The sequence below is a fragment of the Pantherophis guttatus genome, chromosome 8 (assembly GCF_059756535.1).
Source record: "Pantherophis guttatus breed Tessera chromosome 8, ASM5975653v1, whole genome shotgun sequence".
Taxonomy (NCBI): domain Eukaryota; kingdom Metazoa; phylum Chordata; class Lepidosauria; order Squamata; family Colubridae; genus Pantherophis; species Pantherophis guttatus.
The window spans coordinates 4,113,801-4,133,555 of record NC_142070.1 but is presented as its reverse complement, the minus strand read 5'-3'; the positions used below and the strand labels follow the sequence as shown (position 1 = coordinate 4,133,555).

General features: G+C 44.0%; 1 protein-coding gene across 18 annotated transcripts in view; it reads left to right on the top strand.

The window, feature by feature from the left end:
• Positions 1-11,668: 11,668 nt before the first annotated feature.
• PTPRA (protein tyrosine phosphatase receptor type A) overlaps positions 11,669-19,755 on the top strand; it is a 132,161-nt gene continuing 124,074 nt past the window's right edge. For 3 of the 18 annotated variants that reach the window (XM_087874828.1, XM_060687190.2, XM_087874829.1), the window contains exon 1: positions 11,765-12,135. The gene's annotated coding sequence lies outside the window, so the exon portion shown is untranslated. Of the gene's footprint in view, positions 12,136-19,755 lie in introns of all 18 variants that reach the window. The other 15 variants (XM_087874830.1, XM_087874822.1, XM_087874823.1 and 12 more) reach the window with 12 other exon arrangements.

The following is a 19,755-nucleotide window of genomic DNA, read 5'->3' as shown; positions in this document are numbered from 1 at the left end:
AAAGGAGGAAGAGGAAGAGAGGAGAGGGAGAGAAAGTAGAAAGGGGAGAGAGGGGGAAGGAGGGAAAGGGAGGAAAGAGGAAGGGAAAGGGAAGGGGAGAGAAAGGAATGGAAGAGAGGAGAGGGAGGGAGGGAGTGAGGGGAGAGGGGGAAGGGGAGAAAAAGGAAGAGAAGGGGAGAGGGAGGGGGAGAGGGAAAGGAGGAGGGTAAAAGAGGGGAGAGAAAGGGAGAGAGCGATGGAGGCAAGGGGAGAGGGAGCAGGAGAGAGAAGGGAGGAAGAGGAAGGAGAAAGAGGAAGATAGGAGAGGGAGAGAAAGTAGAAAGGGGAGAGGGGGAAGGAGGGAAAGGGAGGAAAGAGGAAGGGGAAGGGAAAGAGAAGGGGAGAGAAAGGAATGGAAGAGAGGGGAGGGAGGGAAGCAAGGTGAGAGGGAGGAAGAGGAAGGAGAAAGAGGAAGATAGGAGAGGGAGAGAAAGTAGAAAGGGGAGAGAGGGGGAAGGAGGGAAAGGGAGGAAAGAGGAAGGGGAAGAGGGAAGGAGAGAGAAAGGAATGGAAGAGAGGAGAGGGAGGGAGGAAGGGAGAGGAAGAGGGTAAAAGAGGGGAGAGAAAGGGAGAGAGCGATGGAGGGAAGGGGAGAGGGAGCGGGAGAGAGAAGGGAGGAAGAGGAAGGCGAAAGAGGAAGAGAGGAGAGGGAGAAAAAGTAGAAAGGGGAGAGAGGGGGAAGGAGGGAAAGGGAGGAAAGAGGAAGGGAAAGAGGGAAGGAGAGAGAAAGGAATGGAAGAGAGGAGAGGGAGGGAGGAAGGGAGAGGAAGAGGGTAAAAGGGGAGAGAAAGGGAGGAGCGATGGAGGTAAGGGGAGAGGGAGCGGGAGAGAGAAAGGAGGAAGAGGAAGGTGAAAGAGGAAGAGAGGAGAGGGAGAGAAAGTAGAAAGGGGAGAGGGGGAAGGAGGGGAAGGGAGGAAAGAGGAAGAGGAAGGGAAAGAGGGAAGGGGAGAGAAAGGAATGGAAGAGAGGAGAGGGAGGAAGGGAGGGAGGGAAGCAAGGTGGGAATGGAGATTTTACAGTATCCTTCCCCTGGAGTGGGGTGGGAATGGGGATTTTGCAGTATCCTTCCCCTGGAGTGAGGTGGGAATGGAGATTTTACAGTATCCTTCCCCTACCACACCCACCAAGCCACGCCCACCAAGCCACACCCACAGAACCGGTAATAAAAAAATTTGAAACCCACCACTCCCCCCCCCTCTCTCTCTCACCCCACCTCACCCCACAGGGTTGTTGTTGTGGGAAAAGAAAACGAGGGAGGCGTGTTGGATATGTTTCCCACCTTGAGTTATTTGCAAAAATAATAAAGGCAGGATAACCAATAAATCAGTCCCCTAATTGGCTTTTGTGGCAGGACTGGAACTCACTGCCTCCTGATGCTTGGCCCAAATAGACCCACCTGGCTTTCATGGATAAGGTGGGATTAGAACTCACCATCTCCTGCTTTCTAGGCGGGTGCTTTAACCACTGAACCAAACTGGCTCTGGTTAAATCAATAAATCAATCAATAAATGTATATTTCCAAGCCTTCAGGGTTTACAGCAGGGACACGGGTGCCAGTGAAAATAGAGTGACGCTGAAGTTCAGCCTAATAAATGTGTCAGGTTTACCTACTTGATTGCTGATTTTGTGGAGGGAGAAATAATAATAATAATAATAATAATAATAATAATAATAATAATAATAATAATAATAAAGCTGTACTGCTTCGTTGCTTGGATATTCTTTTTTTGTGTGTGTGTGTGTAAATATTTTTTATTTATTTTTTCAAATTTAAACATAAAAACATAACTTTCAAGAGCAAAAATCTCAATCCGGTCATAGATGGTTACCACACTTACATTCCTTTCACAAGCTCAATTCACAATTTCCATTACATCTTTTATAAATAAACAAAAAAAGAAAAAAAAAGAAGATAAAAAATAAATTCAAAACTTAAGAAAAAACCAATTTTACCTCAAATTTAACATTTTCATCTATATAAATCCATTATATCTATCCAAAATTAGTTTCAAATTCACTTTCACTCATTTTTACATCTGCATAACAATTCTAAACATATCTTTATTCTTCTTTACCTTATATCTTATACAAGTCATATCAAAATAATTTTTACAATATTCTAAGCTCTTGTTAAGTGTTTACCTTACAATTTTATCACCATTTATTCTTAGTTTCAATTCAATACCATTCCATTTTTATTATATTTTATAAAACAACATTTTATCTAATTTTAATCCTTTGACCCTTATCCTCAAATCAGTTTACCTTAGTTTTTTTTTCTCCCAGTTTACATATTACACAGATTTCTCTCAAAGGCATATTTTATTTACTCCAATTTCTAATATGTTTTCCACTATATCTCCCTCTAATATTTAACTATCTTCCAGCTTGTTCTATTTGATTAATTCACAGCTTGATCCCCTCCAAAACATCAACTATTTAGTTGATTTAGAATAGTTCCTCAATCTCCTCCAACTCTCCTCCTATTTGTTTGACTGTTTCCAGCATTTGCTTGGATATTCTGAGGTAACCTTGGAAGGAAATCCATGTCACTTGGGGGAAAAAAACATGCTTAAAAATGTTATTTCATGGCTTTCATGCCCAGCTCTTTGGATCATGCCATGACAGACCCAGGAGATAGTGAGTTCTAGTCCCACTTTAGGCATGAAAGCCAACTGGGTGACATTGGGCCAAATACCAGAAGGCTGGGAGTTCTAGTCCTGCCTTAACATGAAAGCCAGCTGGGTGACTTGGGCCAATCTCTAGGAGATGGCGAGTTCTAGTTTTACCTTAGGCATGAAAGGCTGGGTACCTTTGGTTCAATCACCAGGAGACAGTGAGTTCTAGTCTCATCTTAGACATGAAAGGCTGGGTACTTTTGGGCCAATCACTAGGAGATGGTGAGTTCTAGTCTCACCTTAGGCATGAAAGCTGGCTCAGTGACTTTGGGCCAATCACCAGGAGACTGGGAATTCTAGTCCCACTTTAGGCATGACAGCCATCTGGGTGACTTTGAGCCCAGTCACCAGGGGATGGTGAGTTCTAGTCCCTCCTTAGGTACCAGATGACAGCCGCCTGGGTGACTTTGGGCCAGTCCCCCTCTCTCAGCCCAACCCAACCCACCTCCCAGGATTGTTGTGGGAAAAATAGGAGGGGGAAGCTGTGTGGGATATATTCACTGCCTTGAATTATTTGTAAAAACAATAAGGGCGGGATACAAGTAAATAAAAATAATAATAATTTCATATTTCCAAAAATGGACAAATTAAGATGCAATGGATGGATTTTTCCTTCTTCTGACAATAGCACCATCCTTTCGAGTCCTTTTTCAAACTGAGGAACTGTTGTGGCCCGCCAGCAGCCTGCGCAGATCGTGGCTGATCCCGACGACGAGGAGGCTGGTGTGGTGTTGCGCCAGCAGCCTGCGCAGCCAGCGCTCGCGTCAGACAGCGAAGAGGCTGAAGAGGATGTGGTGCCAGAGGCAGAGACTCAGCCTGGACCTTCAGAACCTCCAGAGGCTCCTTCCAGTGGAGAGAGCGAAGTGGAGGAGCCTCTCCTCAATGCTCGAGCACGCAGGGCTGCCAAAAGGCAGGAGTGGCTACTCAGGAGGAGTAGGTCTCCTTGAGAGTAAGGTTTGAGGATAATTGGCCACTCCCTTAGCTTATTTAAGTTGCACGCAGTCAGTAATTTCTTGCTGGAAACAACATGTAATTATTACAGAGCATTTTGGAGAGTGAGTGTCTTATCGTATCTTGTTTTCTGGGCTGGTTGCCAACCTTTGCCGGACTTTGTTTATTCTTGGTACGTTATAACTTTGATAAGGACCGTTGGTGTGTGTCACAATCCTCGGGAATCCGGAGCTGGGACAGAACAGGAACTGAATTGGGGCTTGGTTGATCTCTTGTTCTGAGCTCCAATATACTACAACTTTCCTTGGCTTTGATCAATTGATTAACTGAATGCCAACCAGGCATTTTTGATTCTTGACAACCACCTAGACTTTCTCCGCGATGACTTCTCCCTTCAGGTGTTTCCCCCATTGCTCGTGTAACCAAATTCACCCACCTTTCTGCTGATTGTCCTCTTATTTATTATTTATTTATTTATTACATGTATTTATATGCCACCATTCTCCCAAAGGACTCAGGACGGCGAACACAAGTTAAGAAACAAGTACAATAAAATCATAATTTAATCCAAATAATTCTTCCCTTCAACCGTTTGCTGCATTCAATGTCTTGAGCATCCAGTCTTCAATCTGTGGCTTGATTTAACTTGGAACTGTACCCAAGTTTGCAGCAGAGCTCACTGTAACGACATTGCCAAAAAGGCATTAAGAGTTGTAAACCTAATCTTGTGTAGCTTCTTATCCGGTAACATTGTTCTGCTAACTAGAGCATACAAAGCCTTTGCTAGACCAATTCTCGAATACAGCTCATCTGCCTGAAACCTGCACTGCATATCGGACATAAATACAATTGAGAGAGTCCAGAGATATTTCATGAGAAGAGTCCTCCATTCCTCTACCCTCAATAAAATACCTTATGCCACCAGAGTCCAAATTTTGGGCCTAGACAACTTAGAACTACGCCGACTTCAGTCTGACCTAAGCGTAGTACATAAAATTATCTGCCACAATGTCCTCTACTGTCAATGACTACTTCAGCTTCAACCGCAACAACACACGAGCACACAATAGTTACAAGCTTAAGGTAAACCGCTCCAAACTCAATTGCAGGAAATACGACTTCAGCAACAGAGTGGTCAATGCTTGGAATACACTACCTGACTCTGTGGTTTCATCCCCAAGCCCCCCCAAATTTTAACCTTAGACTGTCTACTGTTGACCTCACCCCATTCCTAAGAGGTCTGTGAGGGGCATGCATAAGAGCACCATTATGCCTACCGTCCCTGTTCTAATGTCCCCATTTATTCATATCCTTATACTGTATTCATAATCATGTTTATACTTATATCTGCTATTTTATACATGCTTGACAAAATAAATAAAATAAAATAAAATAATAAAATAAAATAAAATATAAAATAAAATAATAAAATAAAATAAAATAAAATAAATAAAATAAAATAATAAAATAAAATAAAATAAAATAATAAAATAAAATAATAAAATAAAATAAAATAAAATAATAAAATAAAATAAAATAAAATAAAATAAAATAAAATAAAATAAAATAAAATAAAAATAAGAATGATGAGAGATGCTAAAGCTAAGGGAATTGCCATGCTGGTCTGTATGTGCCAGTAATTCCTCATTTGGTCACTAGATGGCACAAAAGGGCCAAAACATTTTAATATTTTTCTCCAGCTGATGGAAATGAATTTCTTTATATATAGGTAGGTAGCCCTCCATTTACAAGCAGTTCATTTAGTGACCATTCAAAGTTACAACGGCACAGAAAAAAAGTGACATGACCATTTTTTTTTAACCATTGCAGCATCCCATGGTCATGTGATCAAAATCCAGACCATTCGGAACTGGTTTATATTTAGGACGGTCGCAGTGTGGTCATGGGATCCTCTTTTACGACCTTCTGAGAAAGTCAATGGAGAAGCCGGATTCACTTAACAACCAGGTCACTCATTTAACAACGGCAACGATTCACTTAACAACTTTGGCAAAAAAAAAGAAAAGAAAGGAAGATCAATCGTGGCCAAATTGACTTAACGTATGTCTCACTTAGCAACTTTGAAATGTTGAGCTCAGTTATGGGTTGTTAAGTTGAGGACTACCTCTTTTAAAAAGTGGACGGGGAGGAAAACTTGCACAGAACATCAACTTGACCCGAAAGTATCTCTGGTCTTCAGAATGCGAGTTCCTTTCTGGTTTTTCTGGTTATACGTTAGCAACGGTGCCGTGCCCAGGCAGGCGATGTTATCACATCACAAAGTGAGCTGGGAAGATCCTAGAAGTGATAATTCTGCTTTACGCCACACTTGGAATATTGTGTCCAGTTTTGGTCACCACGATGCAAAAAAAAAAATATTTAATAATTCCTGAGACCTTAGAAAAAGTGCAAAGAGCAATGAAGATGAAAACGGATCAGGAGGCTAAAAACATATGAAGAACAGTTGATGGAGTTGAATATGTCTGAGGTGTCAAACTCTATTTCACTGAGGGCCGCATCAGGGTTGTCTTTGACCTCGGGCCCGTGGCTGTGGGTGTGGCCGGGGTGTGTGGCCAGCTCGATGTCATTCATCGAGGCTCTGTTTTCAGCCAAGGCGGCCCTCCCAGGCTCCGTTTTCGGTTGCGATGGCCTCCTGCAGCCCTCTGCCGATGAAAATGGAACTCGGGAGGGACACGCGTGGCCTGCCCGGGCTCCGTTTTTGGCCGCGATGGTGGTGGGTGGGTGGGTGGGTGGTGGATTGTGGTTTATTTGCATTCTGTCCCAAAGGTGTTTTTTTCAGGAGGCAACTGGACTTGCTTTTTCTTTTGAAGACGTTTCACTTCTCATCCAAGAAGCTTCTTCAGCTCTGACTGAGATATTGGAAGGCTGCTATCATGTCTCCCCTAGTCCTTCTTTTCATTAAACTAGGCATACCCAGTTCAAGCAACCGTTCTTCGTATGTTTTAGCCTCCAGTCCCCTAATTATCTTGGTTGCTCTTCTCTGCACTCTTTCTAGAGTCTCCACATCTTTTTTACATCGTGGTGACCAAAATTGGATGCAATATTCTAAGTGCGGCCTTACCAAGGCCTTATAAAGTGGTATTAACACTTGTGATCCTGTGATCCTGTGATCCTGATACTCTCCCTCTGTTAATTCAGCCTAGAATTGGGGAATGGAAGGATTGATATTCCTTGCAGACTGCTGGTCGTTTGCATCCTTTTTAGAGAGTCGTTGAGGCCACTTGGGAGGTTTATCAGTGTCCTATGATGGACCTGGATGACTGAGAATCTCTACAGATTTTTAGCTATACAATTTGGGACGAAGACCCTTTGAATGGTGTGGGGGCAGGAAGGGATTTCCAGAGGGAAAAAAAATTGCAGACTACAGGAACCATTGGCACTACTCCGGTGACCCTGAGCCACACAGACAAACCGCCAAGTGGCCTCAACCACTCTCTAAAAGGATGCAAATGACCAGCTGTCTGCAAGGAACATAAACCCTTCCATTCCCCACCATCCGGTCAGAACTGAAGAAGCTTTTTGGATGAGAAGCGAAACATCTTCAAAGAAAAAAGAAGGAAGTCCCGTTGCCTCCTGAAAAAGCAGGGGTAGGCTGCTGGAAGTTTGCAGGGGTTCGGCAGAACCTCTAGCTAAGATTCTGTGCAGTTTGGAGAACCCCCAAATCCCACTCTTGGTTGGCCCCGCCCACCTCGCCCCTCCCCTCCCAGGAGTCCCCATGCGGCCCATTTTGGATGCAGGTAAGTGCAGGGCACATGCGGAGCAGTGGTGGGTTCCTCCTGGTTCGGTCCGGTTCGGCCTACCCGGTAGCAGTGACAATATGACATCACCGAACCGGTTCTCCCCCCCCACCCTCCCACCCCCCCACGTTATTCTTACCTTTTATTTGGTCCCACCCCCAATCTATTGCTGCCTCCTGAGTCCCAGCTGATGACTAGAGGGAAAAAAACTGTTTAAACTCTTGCCGTGGGGCTTCAAAGGGCCGTCCTACAGCTGATCAGTGTTAAAAGCAAACAAATGAGTCGGGTCGTAAGTGCGAGGATTGGTCGTAAGTGCGAGGACCTTCCAGAAATGACTCTGATCAGCTAGCCACGCCCACCTAGTCACATGACCTCCAAGCCACACCCACAACATAAGCCACGCCCACAGAACCGGTCGTAAAAAAATTTAGAACCCACCCCTGATGCAGAGGCTCAGGGAGGGTGAAAAATGGAAGTTCGGGAAGGACAGAAATGGGCCCGTTTCCGACCTCCAGAGGGCCTCTGGAGCCTGGGGAGGCTGTTTTCGCCCTCCTGGAGGCTCGAGGAAAAGCCTCCGGAGCCCGGGGAGGGCAAAAATCCCCCCCCACCATGGTGCAGGAGGCCGATTAGGCCACACCCACCATGGTCACGCCCACCCAGCAACTGGGCAGAGAACCCCTTGCTAAGATTTTGAAGCCCACCCCTGAATATAAATCCTTCCATTCCCCACCATCCACTCAGAGCTGAAGAAGCTTCTTGGATGGAGAAGCGAAACGTCTTCAAAAGGAAAAAAAACCAGAAAGTCCAGTTGCCTCCTGAAAAAAAGCACTTTTAGGACAACCAGGACCTGGATGACTGAGAATCTCTACGGACTTTTTGCATTCTATGTTGCACATAAACGTTATGCTAATACGTGATCCCGGTCACCCTTCGGAAAAAAATAAAAATAAAAATAGAGAAGCACAGGAGGTGGTGAGAGGAAACATGCATTTTGCTGAGTTTCTGGAAATTTGAATGCTGGCTTCACCACAAAAATAGGCAAAGGTTACTTTCGAAATCTGGGAAAGCTCGCAAATAATCACATCCCCTGCAGCCTTTTACTGAATTTTCCTAATCGATCATGTGCCATCCTGTGGAATGGAACGGTGGTTCTGCTGTTGAAATTCGCCTTTACTAGACTTGAGGTCACACTGTCTGGGGAAAATGGGATTTTATTTATTTATTTATTTATTTATTTATTTATTTATTTATTTATTTATTTATTTATTTGATTTATATGCCGCCCTTCTCTGGAGACTCAGGGCGGCTTACAATGCGTTAAGCAATAGCCTTCATCCTTTTGTATATTTTTCACAAAGTCAGCTTATTGCCCCCACAAACTGGGTCCTCAATTTACCTACCTTAGAAAGGATGGAAGGCTGAGTCAACCTTGAGCCTGGGGAGATTCGAACTAGCAGTAATTGCAGGCAGCTGAATGATAATAACAGGCTATTAGTCTGCTGCGCCACCAGGCTCTTTAGGGATGAATGCAGGGGTGGGCTTCAAAAATTTTAGCAAGGGGTTCTCTGCCCGGTTGCTGGGTGGGCGGGGCCATGGGCGTGGCCTAGTCAGTCTCCTGCCCCACGGCGGGGAGGGGGGTTTTTGCCCTCCCCGGGCTCCGGAGGCTTTCCTCGAGCCTCCGGGAGTGCGAAAACGGCCTCCCCAGGCTCCAGAGGCCATCTGGAGGCCAGAATCAGGCTTCCTGAACTTCCGGTAGGCCCGTTTTTCAACCTCCCCGAGCCTCCACGTGCGCCCTGCACTTACCCACATCCAAAACAAGCCGTGTGGGGACTCCTGGGAAGGGAAGGCTGGGGTGGGCGGGGCCAGCCAGGAGTGGGATTTGGGGGTTCCCCGAACTGCACAGAATCTTAGCTAGAGGTTCTCCCGAACCCCTGCGAACCCCCAGAAGAACAAAGGGGTCAGTACCAGGTAGTCCTCGACATATGACCACAACGGAGCCCTGAATTTCTGTGGTTCAGTGAGACATTTGTGAAGTGAGTTTCGTCCCACTTTACAAACTTTTCTCACCACATTTGTTCAGTGAAACGCTGCAGTTCTTAAATGAGTCACCTGGTTGTAAAGTGAATCTGGTTTTTTCGCCATTGATTTCACAGAAGGTCGCAGAAGGGGATAGCGTGACCCCGGGACACTGCAACCGTCGTAAATGTGAGTCAGTTGTCAAAGTCACCCAGGCCGGCTTTCATGCCTAAGGTGGGACTAGAACTCACCATCTCCTGATGATTGACTCAAAGTCACCCAGCCGGCTTTCATGCCTAAGGTGGAACTAGAACTCCCAGCCTTTTGGTTTCTAGTCTGGTTTCTTTGCCACCTGATCAAACTGGCTCCCAGTGAATGATGGTTAAAAAATTACGTGCAACATCTGACTCTGCTTAAATAGTAGGTCACCAACACCTTTAAGGTATACAGTACCCATTTATAATTTTTTATAGGAACCATGACAAGGGTGTTAGTAGTGGAACAGTTAATTCGGTTAATAGCTTTTCCCCTGGGTGTGTTTCGATAACAGGGCTCGACCAGTTTAGTGCCACCCAACTCAAAGGTGGAGTCACTCTTAATTCGATTGGCGAAATATATTTTTTTTATTGCAACCCAGCCAACCTCACGCTGAGGCTGTCCATCGTTTTAAAAATTCCATGGGAACTCCAATTATAGAAGTCCTTCCTCCTTCCTGCCCCTATTCAGAGGCTCGCCGTGGGGCAGGGAGGGAAAAAAAAAAAACACCTCCCAAAATGAGATTATGCAGATGCTACAGTCTGATTTTGCAGGTGCTCGAATTTCCTGAGGTTGGAAGAGATGGTAAACTGGAAAAAGAAAGAAAGAAAGAAAGAAAGAAAGAAAGAAAGAAAGAAAGAAAGAAAGAAAGAAAGAAAGAAAGAAAGAAAGAAAGAAAGAAGCTGGCTGGGGAATTCTGGGAGTTGAAGTCCAAACAGCTTAAAAGGTGGCTGGGGAATTCTGGGAGTTGAAGTCCACATGGCTTAAAAGCTGGCTGGGGAATTCTGGGAGTTGAAAGTCCACAGTAAAAGCTGGCTGGGGAATTCTGGGAGTTGAAAGTCCACACGGCTTAAAAGCTGGCTGAGGAATTCTGGGAGTTGAAGTCCATAAATCTTAAAAACTGTCTTGGGAATTCTGGGAGTTGAAAGTCCACAGTAAAAGCTGGCTGAAGAATTCTGGGACTTGAAATCCACATGTCTTACAGTGGCCAAAGTTGGGACCCCTGGACTAGATGACCTGCAATGTACAAGGATCTCCAAAACTTGTCCACTGTAAGACTTGCGGACTACAATCCCCAGAATTCCCCAGTCCGCACGACTGGCTGAGGAATTCTGGGAGTTGAAAGTCCACAGTAAAAACTGGCTGGGGGATTCTGGGAGTTGAAGTCCCCCCATCTTCAAGCTACCAAGCTTGAGAAACACCGTGTTAATCTCTGCTCTTGTGGGTATTTTATTTCTGGCCAGGAAGTGCAGTGATCTTTTAGCTTTTGGATTGTCTCTTTTGAATGGTGTGTAAATGTGGTCCATCTCTATGTGCCCGTTGATGGCCGTTTTGTCTGAGTGCCGCTGGCTGGGGGATTCTGGGAGTTGAAGTCCACCCATCTTCAAGCTTCCAAGGTTGAGAAACACTGTGTTAATCTCTGCTTTTCTGGGTATTTTATTTCTGGCCAGGAAGTGCAGTGATCTTTTAGCTTTTGGATTGTCTCTTTTGAATGGTGTGTAAATGTGGTCCATCTCTATGTGCCCGTTGATGGCCGTTTTGTCTGAGTGCTTCTGGCTGGGGGATTCTGGGAGTTGAAGTCCCCCCATCTTCAAGCTACCAAGGTTGAGAAACACTGTGTTAATCTCTGCTCTTGTGGGTATTTTATTTCTGGCCAGGAAGTGCAGTGATCTTTTAGCTTTTGGATTGTCTCTTTTGAATGGTGTGTAAATGTGGTCCATCTCTATGTGCCCGTTGATGGCCGTTTTGTCTGAGTGCTTCTGGCTGGGGGATTCTGGGAGTTGAAATCCACCCATCTTCAAGCTTCCAAGCTTGAGAAACACTGACCTAGAAGGTTCCCCTCAAACTTCTGTTCAATCTATTTCCCTCCTTTTTCCCTGCCCGTTGCCATGTCAACGGCCTCCTTCCCTCCCTCCCTCTCCCTCCTTTTTCCGAAGGGAGCCGAAACTTCCCGAGTCCCCTCCCACGAGAGGGCGCGAAACGCAGGTTGCCCTTTCTCGGGTCGAAGGGTGGGCGGAGCGTGTGGCGTCGGCCTGGTCCAACCACAGCCTCTCTCTCATCCGCCCAATCGCCGCGCGGCTTCCAACGCGCCAGCGGGCGCGTGGGCCGTGAGGGAGGGAGGGAGGGAGCGACTGAGGGGAGGGAGACGCCGTTGCTGCCGTTGACGCCGCCGCCCGCGAGCGCCCGGTTGGGAAGCCTCCCGCTCCCCCCCTCAGCGCTGGCCGGTGCTGCGGTTCCTTCTTTCGGGCTGCTTGTGGAAGCGTCTCCGCCGCCCTCGCTCGCTCGCTCGCTCGTCCCCGTGCATGGAGCGGCACCGCGGTGGCGGCGAGGGCGGCGGGCAGGCTCGGCAGCCGCCGCTGGGGAAAGGGAGGTGCCGCCGCCGTCGCGCCCGGGATCGGAGGAGGAGGCTGTGAGAGCTCAGCCCGGGCTGGCCGTCGTAAGTCCGAGTCGTTTCCCGTTTTCCCCTCCCCCTCCCCCTCCTCTTCCCTTTCCCCGGGTGGGGGTGGGGGTGGGGGGGACGCCCCCTCCCCCCCATGGGTGGACCCCCCCTCTTTTTTTTTTGCTTTGCAAGCCTCAACCCCCCCCCTCATATTTTATTTATTTATTTATTGAGTTTCTATACCGCCCTTCTCACGAAGGACTCAGGGCGGTGGAATAAGATTACATATACATTATATGTGTGTGTGTGTGTGTGTGTGTTTGTGTGTGTGTGTGTGTGTGTGTGTGTGTAAGTTTTCACGGGTATATATGTGTGTACAGTTAATATAATAAATAATAAATCCGAAATATTAACTGTACACACACACACACACACACACACACACACACACACACACACACACATATAATATATTATAAACAGTAAATAATAAATTGAGTCAACTTAGTGTATCTGCTAAGACCTTTTTGCACTTTGCACCCCCCTCCTTTTCGGTGTGCAATCTGCCCTTTTTTTTAAAAAAAAAAGAGGGAGCTGGACTTCATCTCCCATCATCCACAGCCTCCCCCCTCCCCCCCCCCCCCCCCCGCAAGGCCTTCAAATTTCCCCTTTTAGCTTCTCTTTGAAACCTTCCTCCCCCTTTTTTTGGGGGGTGGAAAGGGATGGACCAGACAGATCCTCCCTCCCCCCCTTTTTTCCTTGCCCTTTCCCCTCCCTTCCCAGTGGAAATTTCCTTATTATTATTATTACTTATTGTTATGTACTTTATTCGTTAAACGTGAAACTCGAGTCAACTGAACGTTCAAAAATGCATCACAAATGCCATTGACTGGGGCTAAGGGTTGATACGGGTGGCTGCCAACATCCTAGGTATCAACCAAGTACCTTCTTATGAACATCATCATCATCATCATCATCATCATTATTATTATTATTATTATTATTATTATTATTATTATTATTATTATTATTGGTTAATCTTTGGTGAGATTCACAGCCTTTGAGGCTGGTTAATAGCTCAGCAGCTCGAGTCCTAACCAAGAACCTAGGAACTGTTAAGGTATCGTTGGAGGATGTAAGCTGTTCCGAGTAAGGTGGTTTTTTTCTAGAGTCAAAATTATTATTATTATTATTAAACATGAAACTCAGTCAACTGGACATTTAAAAATGTGTCACAAATACCATTGACTGGGGTTAATGGTTGATACGGGTTGCTGCCAGCGTCCTAGGTATCAACCAAATACCTTCTTAAGAATATCATCATCATCATCATCATTATTATTTTTATCTTCATTAAATATGAAACTCAGTCAACTGAACATTTAAAAATGTATCCCAAATAATATTGACCGGTGCTTATTAGTATTAGTATTATACACTTTATTCATTAATCATGAAACTCGGTCAACTGAACAATTATTATTATTCGTATTAGTATGTATTATTAGTATTATAGTATTATTTTAATGGAAGGCAGAGGACCTTTCCTCCTTCCTTCCCAGCTCCCCCTCCCTCCCCCGGTCTTCCTGGGCTTCCCCCTTCCAACCTTGCTTTTAGCTTAGTTGTTGCAAGGAAACAAACCAGGTTTACGGGCTGCCCAGCCATGCAAGGCTCCGGGATCACCTTTGCACCCCCTCCAACCCTCCCACCCTGTTGCTGGATGTTTTCCTGACTTCAGGTTGGTTACCGAAGATCTAGCTGGAAAAGTATTTCCTACTGCTTTTTCTTTCGATTTAAATCTGCAAAAGGAGGGGGGGGGTTGGGAAGAGACGGGGAAGGGAAAAAAATGGAATATTTTTCTGGAGAAGCTGGGTTTTCTGGAGCTGCGTTGCTGACCCTCCCAGACTTTGCAAGTTTGTCTGATGCGGGAAACATCCTTATATTCCAAGATACGGGAAGCATGTATACATATATATGTATGTATATTCTCCGATACAGGAAGCGCATACATCATTTTTGGGGATCCGGGAAAATAATATCTAACCGTGGTGGCTAACAAGGCCCTTCTCTTCTTTTCCGGCAAGGCGGGCGGTGAGGAAGTGAGCCGAGGCCTCTGGCCCAGCCCAGCCCCGCTTGGCATTCAGACAGATGCTTTCCACCCTGTTTTTCCTTCTCTCCCTCCGGCCGGCCGAGATGTAGGAAGGAATGAGAGCAGAGCCTGTTGTGGAAGGCGGCTTCTGAGGCCACCAAGCCTTTTGCAAAAGGGGCATTTTATATGTGTGTATGTGTATGATGTATGTATACGTGTATGTGTAGACACATATAAAGTGGGGGCAAAAGGAAAAGGAAATATTTGGGTGGGATTAAGAGCCACTGGAGGTCTTCTCCACTTTTGTCTTTGGTCGTCTCAATCCATCTATAGTGATGGATTGAGACCGGACAGTCACTTGTCTGAAATAGGGTTTCCTGCTTGAGAGGGGTGGGGGGTGGGGTGGGGCTGGACTAGAAGACCTCCAAAGGTCCCTTCCAGCTGTATTCTGATTCTGAGATTGGGTACAGGCAGTCCTTGACTTAAATGACTGGGGAAAAAAAAAGACCTATGGCCATTTTTCACACTTAACGACAGTTGCGGCATCCCCAGGTTGATCTGATCAAAATTCAGGCACTCGGCAACTGACTCATATTTATGATGGATGCCCCGTGCCGGGATCACGTGATCCCTATTCTTTTTGCGACCTTCTGACAGGCCAAGTCAATGGGGGAAGCCGTATTCACTTAACAACCTTGTTAGTAATTATTATTATTTTTTTTAAATTTGATTTATATGCCGCCCTTCTCCGGAGACTCAGGGCGGCTTACAATGCGTTAAGCAATAGCCTTCATACTTTTGTATATTTTTATACAAAGTCAGCTTATTGCCCCCACAATCTGGGTCCTCATTTCACCTACCTTAGAAAGGATGGAAGGCTGAGTCAACCTTGAGCCTGGTGAGGTTTGAACTTGCAGTAATTGCAGGCAGCTGGTGTTAATAACTGTTAATAGTGCTTTAGTCTGCCGCGCCACCAGGCTCTAATTGAACAGCTGCAGCGATTCCCTTAACAACCGTGGCAAGAAAGGTTGTAAAACGGGGCAGAATTCAACTTAACCACTGTCTCACTTAGCAACAGAAAACCTGGGCTCAGTTGTTGTCATAAGTCGAGGACTGCCTGTACAGAAATTAAAGCTCGATATAATGGATCTCTGGTGGTCTCTGAGGCTGGTAGTTTACTTGCAGACGTTTCATGACCCAACTAGGTAACGTTATCAGTGCTAGAAGGCAGTGGAGTTGCTGGAGAGGAGGAGGAGGAGGAGATGGACTGTAGGGGCCTTAGTGCTCTCTGGGCTTGGTGGTTTTCTTGCAGACGTTTCATGACCCAACTAGGTAATATCATCAGTGCTAGAAGGGAGTGGAAGTTGGTGGAGAGAAGGAGGAGGACGACTGTGGGGTCCCTGGTGCTCTCTGAACTTGGTGGTTTTCTTGCAGACGTTTCGTGACCCAACTAAGTAATCTCATCAGTGCTAAAAGGCAGTGGGGTTTACATGTATATAAGCAGAGAACCACCAAGCCCAGAGACCCCTCATTTTAACCCTGAGCTACAAATATTTTAATTTAAAGGTGGATTTTAGTAGGAAAGAACCTTCCTCCTGCAGTGTCATTTTTCTCCCTTCCTCTCTCGGTGCTTAAAAAGGAGTTTGAAGGGTGGTTTTTCTTCTTGCTTTTTTTGAGATATTCCTTGGAGAAGACCTTTCTCCTCCTCGTCACACGCTGGGGATATGAACTGTGACTTAAAATGTCAACGGGCTGGGCCCTTCCTTATCTCTGGCCTGCATCACGGGAAGTGCCTTGTAACTCAAACCCAGACTGTTTGGCTCTTGAAGTCCACCATCGTCTGCTCTGACAACAGCAGGGATCCAAACTTGATCCCCGCGAGAGGGGATCGACTAGGAATCTGCCCCGGGGACCCTGGTTTGGCTTCGTCCGTGGAAGCAAACGGGAAGATTCTGTGGCTCTAACCTTCTAAGTCGGTTGCAACTGCAGAATAAATAACATTTTGTTCTCTGAAAAGCTTTATGTTCTTTCCAAAGGAAGGCCCACGGATTTTAAACGGATTATTTACTTATAATTTGTGCAATCTTCCTCCTTTGGGAATTCATCTTTAGAACATCATGGGGTACCTAAAATGTTCCTGTGATGCTTTTATTTTTTTTTAAAAAAAAATCTGGATATAATGATACCTCTTTGTAATAGCAGATCTGTCTTTCTCCTTACAGTCTGAAAACGGGGCTGAAAAATCACTGTTTTTGAGAATGTTCTGTCTTCAAGAAACTTCATGCAATATTGTTCTAGGGAGTGGGATCTGTTATCTATCTCTATCGTATCGATCGTATTGATCGTATCTATCTATTGATCGTATCTATCTATTGATCATATCTATGGTATCTATGGTATCTATGGTATCTATATCTAATTTATGGTATCTATTGATGGTATCTATCTATCGTATCTATCTTTTTATGGTATCTATCTAAATCTACCTACCTATCTATTTATCTATGGTATCTATCTACAGTATTTCTATCTATCTATCCATCTATCTATCCATCCATCTATCTATCCATCCATCCATCCATCCATCCATCCATCCATCTATCATCTATCTATCATCTATCTATCTATCTATCTATCTATCTATCTATCTATCTATCTATCTATCTATCTATCTATCTTGTAATTCCTCATCAGATTTCGTTATTCCTACATTTCAAAGTCGATTTCTCCATTAAGGTTATTAGCTTCTTGACATTTGTATTTAAAGAGAATAACTATCTTATTTAGCCATGTTTTCCATCTGTTGCAATCCTTTGAATTAGGGGTTATAATACCGGTTTGAAGTTTATATATGTTTGTGTGCGAGACACGCGTGTGCATATATTCCAATAAAGGAAGGATGATTGATTGGAGTGAAGGCTGGCAAGGCCTGGAAAATTGGTTTGGAGGTAGAGATAATTTTGAATTATTGGGAAATCGGAGCAGTGATCTGACAGTTTTAAGATTGAGTCAACGGATTGGGGCTGGCTACAAAAACCGTGTGATCGTTTTTTTTAACAAGGTTTTTTTATCTTTTCAAGTAAGGAGGAAGAATTGAGTTGTTTCTTTTGAACTGGCTGTATGTAGACTGTCACTGTTGCAAAACGTTTACCTCCAGTTGTGCAAAGCTAGCATTGCCACTGTGTTTGTGTAGCTTATTAAACAAGCAACAGTATTGGATCAAACTCAACATTTCCTTGCAGACTTTTTTTTTCCTGCAAGGGGATATAGCTCTTGCTTGCCTAGGAAGTTAAATTAATTGAAAAGAATCATAATGGTGCATTAAACACAACAGTGAAGCTTCATGATAAAAAGTCATGGAGTTTCCAGGCACCAATTACAGAACTGAGCAGTAATTTTGAGTAAATTAATCTAATAATTAATGGACGGAGGAAAAAAATACACACTAACTGCAATCATTCCCAATTTATTTATTTTATTTATTTATTTAATTAAATTTGTATACTGCCCTACTCCCGAAGGACTCAGGGCGGTGAACAGCCATAAAATAAAACATGTAAATACAAAATTTAAAATAGAGATAAAACCGATTAAATAAATTTGGCTGAATCATTTTAAAACCCCAATAATTTAAAACCAAATTTAAAAGGATTGCAAATTCCTCCTTAAATGCAGCTAGTCCTCATGGCTTAGTGGGATCCATCCTGAATTTAGCAGGATTGTACAACAAAATAGGGTACAGATAGCCCTCGACATACGACCACAGTCGGGACCAGAATTTCCATGGCTAAGTGAGGTGGTCGTTAAGTGAGTCACATCTGAATTTAAATCCTTTTTGCTACGGTTGCTAAACAAGTCACATGGTCTAACTTAGAATGTTATAACTTAGAATGGAGAATATTGTAACTTAGAATGGTCACTAAATTAATGATTGTAAGTTAAGGATACTATCCGTATCCTCACCCTTCTGTTCGTCTCCTTTCACCGCACCCCTTTTTCCATGGTGCAGTTAATTCTCAATTAAATATTTTTCCCTTTTGGACTTAACTTCAGTTTTTCATTTCCCTGCTGAATTTCAATATTCTGCAATGCAAAAGATTGTTAACTTGCTGGTTCATATATTTGTAATTTAAGGGTGCTTGGCATTTCTGAGTTGTTGTTCTAAATTTATAGTTCTATTCACTTCATAGTACTTCTGAGCCCAGAGATTACAATGTCCCCTTCATTCCATAATCTCTGGATTCAGACAAACTATGAAGTGAATAGAACTATAAATTTAAAACAATATCCTGTTGATATTTATTTATTTATTTATTTATATTAAATTTATCCCATCACCCATCTCACTATCCAAAGCGACTCTGGGTGGCTTACGACGTCGTAAAATTAGAGATACAGAAATAGAATAGAAAAGCATTGTGAACATAAAAGATCAGGTTAGGGGGTTAGGGGGTTATAAAATAGCAAGAATTGAATAATACAGTATTCTTTATTTATGGCATAAATGTATTTGTATTTTATTCTTAGAGCTAAGTTTCTTGACTTGCTTAGAAGAAGTGAAAAAGTGATTCAGACGATATAGTAGGCCCAAACCCAAAGAAGCTGGATTAATGGTTTATGGTTTAATGCAATGAGCGAACCTAGCTAAGGGTGACTTATTGTTATTCTGGTTCATAATTGGTCATTGTTTAAGCAAACTGTGGCTTAATTTATTGAGCTAAGCCATAAAAATATAAATTCTAACTCCGGTACCTTTTCACTCAAGGAGTGCTGTGGTTTGATTCAGACTGGTGGTGTCTCCATCTTGGCAACTTTTAAGCTGTGTGGACTTCAACTCCCAGAATTCCCTAGCCAGCAAGTTTTAAGATGGGTGGACTTCAACTCCCAGAATTGGGAGCCTTGGTGGAGCAGCGGACTAAAGCGCTGTTAAGTAGCACTTAAGTAGCACTTAGCTGCCAGCTGCCTGCAATTACTGCGAGTTCAAATCTCACCAGGCTCAAGGTTGACTCAGCCTTCCATCCTTTCGAGGTAGGTAAATTGAGGACCCGGATTGTGGGGGCAATAAGCTGACTTTGTATAAAAAAAAAAAAGAACACCGCTTAGGGGGCCCGAAAGCCCTACTAAGCAGGTATATACAAAAGTATGAAGGCTATTGCTTAATGCATTGTAAGCCGCCCTGAGTTTCTGGAGAAGGGCGGCATATAAACCAATAAACAATAATAAACAATAAATGGAATGGAATGGAATAGAATGGAAGGGAAGGGAAGGGAAGGGAAAGGAAAGGAAAAGAAGAAAAGAAAAAAAAAGAAAAAAAGAGAAGAGAAGAGAAAGAAAAGAAAATATAGAAGGGAAGGAATGGAATGGAATAGGGAATGGAATGGAATGGAATGGAATGGAATGGAATGGAATAGAATAGAATAGAATAGAATAGAATAGAATAGAATAGAATAGAATAGAATAGAATAGAATAGAATAGAATAGAATTCTTTATTGGCCAAGTGTGATTGGACACACAAGGAATTTGTCTTTGGTGTATATGCTCTCAGAGAATAAAATACATTCATCAAGAATAAAAAGATACAACACTT